This window comes from Neomonachus schauinslandi, chromosome 8, assembly GCF_002201575.2.
Source record: "Neomonachus schauinslandi chromosome 8, ASM220157v2, whole genome shotgun sequence".
NCBI classification, from domain to species: domain Eukaryota; kingdom Metazoa; phylum Chordata; class Mammalia; order Carnivora; family Phocidae; genus Neomonachus; species Neomonachus schauinslandi.
In genome coordinates this window covers 145,274,894-145,282,082 of record NC_058410.1, presented here as the reverse complement: position 1 = coordinate 145,282,082, position 7,189 = coordinate 145,274,894, and the positions used below count along the sequence as shown (strand labels likewise).

At 49.5% G+C, this 7,189-nt stretch overlaps 1 non-coding gene across 1 annotated transcript; it reads left to right on the top strand.

Annotated features, from left to right (window-relative positions):
• The first annotated feature begins 5,601 nt into the window (after positions 1–5,601).
• Positions 5,602–5,673, top strand: TRNAA-AGC. The gene has a single exon. It is a non-coding gene; the product is annotated as a tRNA-Ala (tRNA).
• The last annotated feature ends 1,516 nt before the right edge of the window (positions 5,674–7,189 follow it).

Sequence of the window (7,189 nt, the reverse complement as noted above, 5' to 3'; positions counted from 1 at the left end):
GACTCTGTCCCAGGACCCTGGGATCATGACCTGAGCCGAAGGCAGACGCCCAGCAGACGCCCAACCGACTGAGCCACCCAGGCCTCCCAAATAAAATCTTAAAAAAAAAAAAAGAAAAAAGAAATGGGCCCATCTTGTGGGACTGAGCCCTTAACCTGTGGGATTTAACCCTGTCTTCAGGTACATAGTGTCAGATCTGAATTAGATTTGTAGGATGCCCCATCATTGTTCACTGATAATTAGAGAATTGTTTGGTGGTGTTGGGAAAAAAACACATCAGACTCCTGTTTTTACTTGAAACTGGGTTTGTCTCTTGGGGGGGGGGTGTGTCAAGCCAAAAGATACAACCAAGCCAAGGAATAGGAAGAGGGATGGTTTTATTTGCAACAAGTAAAGGAGAACACCAGGGGTATTTCCCAAAGCAGTGTCTCCTCAACAACAAAACTGGGAAGTTTTAACCTAAGAGTGCATACATATTCACGAAGGGGCTTTTGCAATGGGGATTTCGGCATGGAACTGGGGCAAAAGTCATTTTCAGGTGACAGAGTCCAGGTCAAAGTCCCAGGGCCAGCAGGGGTCAGCATCAATTCTCTGGAGTTGATCTAGTGTATCTGAGGCCCAAAGAGCATTAGGTTCTGCAAAGGTGACTCAAGAAAGTGCTTTGGGGGGGCGCCTGGGTGGCTCAGTTGGTTAAGCGACTGCCTTCGGCTCAGGTCATGATCCTGGAGTCCCGGGATCGAGTCCCGCATTGGGCTCCCTGCTCGTCAGGGAGTCTGCTTCTCCCTCGGACCCTCCCCCCTCTCATGTGCTTGCTCTCTCTCATTCTCTCTCTCTCAAATAAATAAATAAAATCTTTAAAAAAAAAGAAAGTGCTTTGGTCAGTCTTTACTTTTGAATCAGCACTGGGAGTTTTAGCAGCCTGTGATAGGATTGGGTGATCTCCTGGTCCGATAGCGGCTCTTCCTACATTCTTTTGTTTCCTTAGAACTATTGGCTACTAAGGCCTCTTCCTTGGCAATTTCTGCATATCTCAGGAAGTTCTGCCAGAAAATGTTTTTTGGGCAAGTAGTGTGGGTCAGGCATAGATCACAAAAGGTATAATTAACATAAAATTGTAAGATATTTATAGTGCACACTGTGGGTGATTTGATACACACACATACACATACACACACATACACACACGTGCACATACACGTTGGGAAAGGATTTCCCCATCTAGTTAATACATCCATCACCTTTTTAAAAATTTATTTATTTTAGAGAGAGTGTGCACAAGCAGGAGGAGGGGCAGAGAGAGAGGGATAGAACTCCAGCAGACTCCCCACTGAGCAGAGAGCTCACTCTCGGGACCCTGAGATCATGACCTGAGCCAAAATCAAGAGTTGGATGCTTAACTGACTGAGCCACCCAGGCGCCCCCATCCATCGTTTTCCTTATTTATCTTGTGTGTGTGGACATGTAAGTTCTACTCTCTTAGCAGATTTCAGTTACACAGTCCAGTGTTAGCAACTACAGTTCCCATGTTTTACATGAGATCCTCAGACCCTATTCATCTTAGAGGTGAAAGTTTGTACCTTTTATCAACCTCTCTATTTCCCCCACTTTCCAGCCTCTGGCAACCACTTTTCTACTCTGTTTTTATGAGTTTGACTTTTTTTTCCCTCCTGATTCCCCATAGAAGTGATACCATGTAGGATTTGTCTTCCTCTGACTTATTTCACTTAGCATAACGCCTAAAGGTCCACGGATGTTGTCACAAAAGGCAGCATTTCCTTCCTTCTCGTGGCTGGGTAATACTGCATTGAATACATGGACCACATCTTCTTCATCCATTTATCTGTTGATGGACACTTAGGTTGTTTCCGTGTATTGCTACTGTGATTAATGCTACAGTGAACATGGGAGTATAGATACCTCTTCAATATCTGTTTTAATTTCCTTTGAATATTAAAAGGTGGTTCTAGTCACCAAATTCCACTGTGTGTGTGCAGGGAATTTTCCCACACCAATAAGCAATGCTCTGTATATCAGCCAAGTGTCCTATCATTCGGCTGAATTCTGACACTACCTGGAGACAGAATCAGATCCCATAGATTAAGGGCTCCATCCAGCAAAGAACGGCTTCCCCTCCCACTCGCTGCCCCTGCTTCAGACACCAGCACATGTCCGATTTATTACCTGTACTTCTCACTGACTGGCTAGAAATCAGAGGTTTCCATGACCCACCCTCCTTGGGTCTGATTAATTTGCTAGAACAGCTCACATTACTCAGAGGGAAAAAAAAAAAAAAAAAATTTACTTACAGATTAAAAGGATATAACTCAGAAACAGCCAGATGGAAGAGATGCTCAGGAAAAGGGCATGGAATTTCCGTGCTCTCCAAGTGCACCACTCACACCAAATCTGTACGTGATCACAAACCCAGAAGCACTCCACATTCTCTTTGGGGTTTTTATGTGGAGAAGTCTCCATGCCTAGGCATGACTACATAGGCACGATTGATTAAATAATTGCCCATTGACAATTGATTCAAGCTCCAGTCCTTTTCCCCTCGAAGGTCAGAGAGGTAGGACTGAAAGTTCCAACCTTTAATCTTGGGGCTGGTTCTCCTGGCAACCAGCCCCCAACCTGAGGTGCAGTCACTATTAACATAATAAAAGAGACCTTTGTTGCTGTAATGATTTAGGAACTTCTGTGGGTTTTAGGAGCTCTGTCCCAGCAACAGGATGAAAACAAAATAGATACTTCCTGGTAAAAATCACAACATCACAGATATACGTGATGTGGGAAACCAAAGCAAAAGAAAAATTAAATTTCCTTACTACTTATAGCCCATTCACAAGTCCTTAAAACAGGCAGTGACCTTCCTCTGGGCTGCCTGGATGTGGACACTTTGCTAAGGGCAAAAGGCAACCTTAACCCCAGGATCCTGTGAGTCTTATTTTAATATATAGAAATTCCTTTGGAAACTTCCTTTATCTCTACTGCCCAAGATACGTGTTGGCAACCATCCCCCAAGCAGATGACCCACGGATACACATCTGAAGTGTCACATGACTTGAGTTTTTACTAAACAGTAATAAATGAACTTTCCTAACAATAGCTAGCTGCCCTCAGGATCCTGGAAACCTTGTTTCCAAAATACCTTGGAGGCCTGTGCTGTCCCTACCCCCTCCCAACTTGAAAGTGTACAATGGGCCACTCCTCATGACCCTGGTGCAGCTCTTTTCTGCCCAGGGGTCCTGTCCCTGTGCTTTAATAAAACCACCTTCTTGCACCAAAGACATCTCAAGAATTTTCTTGGCTGTTGGCTTCGAACCGTAACATTCTTCCCATGTCAATACACACCCAGAAGTAGAATTGCTGGATCACATAGTAGTTCTGTTTTTAATGAATTTTTGGGAACCTCTATATTTTCCCTAGTGGCTGCGCAAATGTCATTCCCACCAACAGTGCAGAAGGGTTCCCTTTTCTCCACATCCTCGCCTACAATCTTGTCTTTTTGCTGATAGCCATTGGAACAGGTGCGAGGTGATAGCTCATTGTGGTTTTTATTTCTATTTCTCTGATGATGAGTGATGGTGAACACTTTTTCACATATCTGTTGGTCATTTGTATATCTTTGGAAAAATGTTCAGTTCCTCTGCCCATTTTTAAACTGGATTATTCGGTTTTGCTATTGAGTTGTATGAGTTCTTTATATATTTCAGATATTAACCCCTTATCAGCTAACCAGATACATGATTTGCAAATATTTTTTCCCATTTTAGTAGATTGCCTTTTCATTTAAAATCTCCTAACAGAAAATATTCTGTTGATTCATGTATACAAGCATCTCTCTCTATCCATTCACTCATTCACTCTTAAAAAATTCAAATACTTACTTATCCCAGGTACTGTAGTCAGCACTGAGGTACAATTAAGGATAACATAGTGTCTTAGCTAACCTTCAAGAAGGCCCGCTGAGATCCTTACCTCCTGATTACACACCCTTGGGCAGTTCCCTCCCACTTAAATCAGTCAGGGAGACATAGATGAGGAGGGACTGAAGCGTCCTCCCAACATCTTGAAAGCAGATCTTGCAGAGTCAGACCTCAGAGGGCGCATGCCCTGTAGACACCTGAGTTCTACTTCACAAGACACGTGGGGCCAGAACCCAGCCAAGCTGCTCTGGGGTTCCTGACCCACACAATCTGCAAGATAATAAACATTTATGTTCTTAACCCATTAAAATTTGGAGTATTACTCAGCAGTAGATAACTAATATTCACAGCAAGCCTTAAAAAAATTTCTCTTTGGTAAATAATCATTATTTACAAAAATAATCTTTGTCTGTTTCTCTCAAGCTACCAGACTATTATCAGAAACCATATTCCTTGAAAATCGACTTGGAAGGCTAAACGAAGACGTGTGGTTGCTTCTCCTGTTTCCCTTTTTATCCTGACAAAAACCTGAAGTCTTTAGGCAGGCTGGCTAGTCGGTCAGCCACCAGAGGGTCCCGTACCTTCCACTGAAGCAATCACGGGCAAAAAGAAAGGGACAAGCCATAATTATTTTAGACAGCGCGTGATTTCCGCAAACCGTGTGGGCCCCCCATCCCTACTGCAGGAACAACCTGTAGGCTCTCTAGGCAAGGCGGAAGGAGGAGCTATGCTGGGCGTCTGCGGCCGGGTCTCCTCGGGGTGCCCCCAGCGCGCCCCCCGGAGCAGCGGCCCGGAGCCACACGCACGTCCGCGCCTCTGCGCGCGGCAGCCTCAGCTTCCCGTCCTTTCTCCTTGGCATCCCCTCCATTCGTGCAGACGGGCTCACAGGTCACCGCGCCCGGGCACGGCCCCCAACGCTAGGCAGGCCGAGGCCTCGGTTTGCAGCCCTTGGGGAGGCGGGGGCCCGGATGGCGGGAGAACCAGTCCGTCCGCAGCGAATCAAGCACCGCGGAAGCTGATGTTTGTCCTGGATCTTACAAGTAACTGTTTCTCACGTCTTTCCGGGCCCTTTGTTCGAAAGCATCAGAGCGGGGTCTGAGGATTTCTGTTCTCTGGGTTTGATTTGCATTTTTGGATAAGACGAGGGTCAGAAGGCCGCAGGCCGCAATCCAGCATCTCTCTCCCTTAGCCCTCCAAGTTTACAGTGAAAGATTGTAACAATTCCCGCCGCCGCCTCCTCGTTTTCCAAGAAAAGGTCACAGCGGTTTCTGGAGCCCGGGAACGCGGCGCAGAAATGCGGAGGAGAATTGGGGGATACTTTGCTGTGTTCCACAGTTAGAGACAGTCATGGGGAAACCGTTTTTCTCTTTCCTGGAAGGATCTTTCCTTTGACCCACAGGCCTTTTGAGAAACGAGAAGAGCACTCAGACAGTGAGGGTGTGGGAGTGTTTCTTACTGAGATTTCCCACCCCAGTGTGTCCTCCGCGGGTCCTCAATGCCGGCAGTCTGCGGGTCAGAATGCCTTGCCAGCGGGTTTCTAGAGGAAAGGGGGAAATTCGAGTTCTCCTTTACCAAAGAACAAGACAGATTTATTTAAAATGTGAGAAAAGGGGCGGGAGGGAATAAATGTGCTCCATTTCATGAAGATAGTTTAGGAAGACCCTGCATGTGTAGTGGGGATGTAGCTCAGTGGTAGAGCGCATGCTTAGCATGCATGAGGTCCCGGGTTCGATCCCCAGCATCTCCATTCCTTTTGTCCCCTTGCTGGGAAATAGCTTTCTTGCTTCCGGTCCCAGCCCGTTACCGCACGATCCGAAAATTAATCGTCTTGCTCCCCAACACTTGCAGTCGGCTGGGTGTGCGCACGACCTCTCCGCTGTGAACTCTGCATCCACCTCGCGCCCGCAGCCCTTGCCTGTGATCGCGCACCAAGCGAATCCGGAGCGGCTTTGGTCCCTCCCGGCTCCAGGAAAAACGCGATTCACCCACGTAAACTCTGAACTGGAAGGTTTGGGGACGGGTTCGTACCTCGCTTAGTTTCGGGGCGGGGGCGCAGGGCGGCGAGCGCGCCGGGGGTTTCCACGCTGAGGCTCCGCGCGAGAGAGGAGATTTCTGCTGCGGACCCGCTGCGGACGCGCGGGGTGGACCCCGGTCCCGAACGTGACCTGCGCGCCGAGGTCCAGCCCCGCGAGCAGAGCAGGCGCGCTTCGCCGGAGCGCGCTCCGCGCTGGGTGCGCGCGCGGCGGGAGCCGGTTTGCAGTCTGCGGACTGTGGGCGCGGCATCTGCGCGGTCGCCTCGGCCCTGCGCGAGAATCCGCTGCGCGTGGACCCGGCTGCTGCGGGTGAGGACGGTCTGTAGCGGCTCCTCGGTGTTCCTGCTCCGAGCGCTGCTGGCTCTCGGAACGGGGCGTCTCGTCTCTCGTGCTTCAGCCCCCGCCTCTCCACCCGGGACACCCGGGCGCACGAACAGGCGCAGGAACTGAGGAAACGGTTTTCCGTGGTTTCGGGTTTTCCCCTAGACAGGCCTCTGGCCGCTCTAGAGCCCCAGGGACCGCGGACGCGACCCGGGGAATGTCCCGAATTCCTTGCAGGTGCAGGAAGCCCGGCCTAAACAGTGACAATGACTGTCCTTTGCGTCAGACTCTTCAACGCTTTGCTTGTGCTGCCCAAGTCCTTAAGGAAAAACCCCACAAAATGAAGGTGTAGGCCTTGGGACGGGCCCATGGCCGTGGGGTGCCCTGCAGCTCCCACCCCGTTAGCTTCGGGGTCAAGCGCGCTTGCTCTTGCCAGTATGTATGCAGGCCCTAACGAAATGCAACACTTTGAGCTGATGAAAACTAGCCGCGTGGCATCTACCAGCTGAGGGGTCGGTGAGGACAGAGTCCACGGGCTTTCACAGCCGAGGCCGCCGCTGTGGGATCACGAGAGCCCCACGGAGCAACAGTAACAGGTTTTTGTTGCGATTATTCCATCTTGTCTTCTGCCGTCACGTGGTTCACCTGACTGTGATCAACTTGGCCGAAGATTGTTTTTCGGATTCCTCTGTTCCAAACCACACAGACTCTCCTTTAGTTCAACCAATAAAAATTTTAGGGACAGTTGGGGAACAGTCTCCCAGCTAAAGTATTTTATTTGTTGAATACGGTGTGCGGGGGGGGGGGGGGGGGGTGGGGGGGGGGGGGGGAGGGGGGGGCAGCGTTGGGGCCCCTGGGGTCTGGGGTTGTTTTGGAGAAAACGGGGGGGTCCCCCCGTGGGGCCGCCGC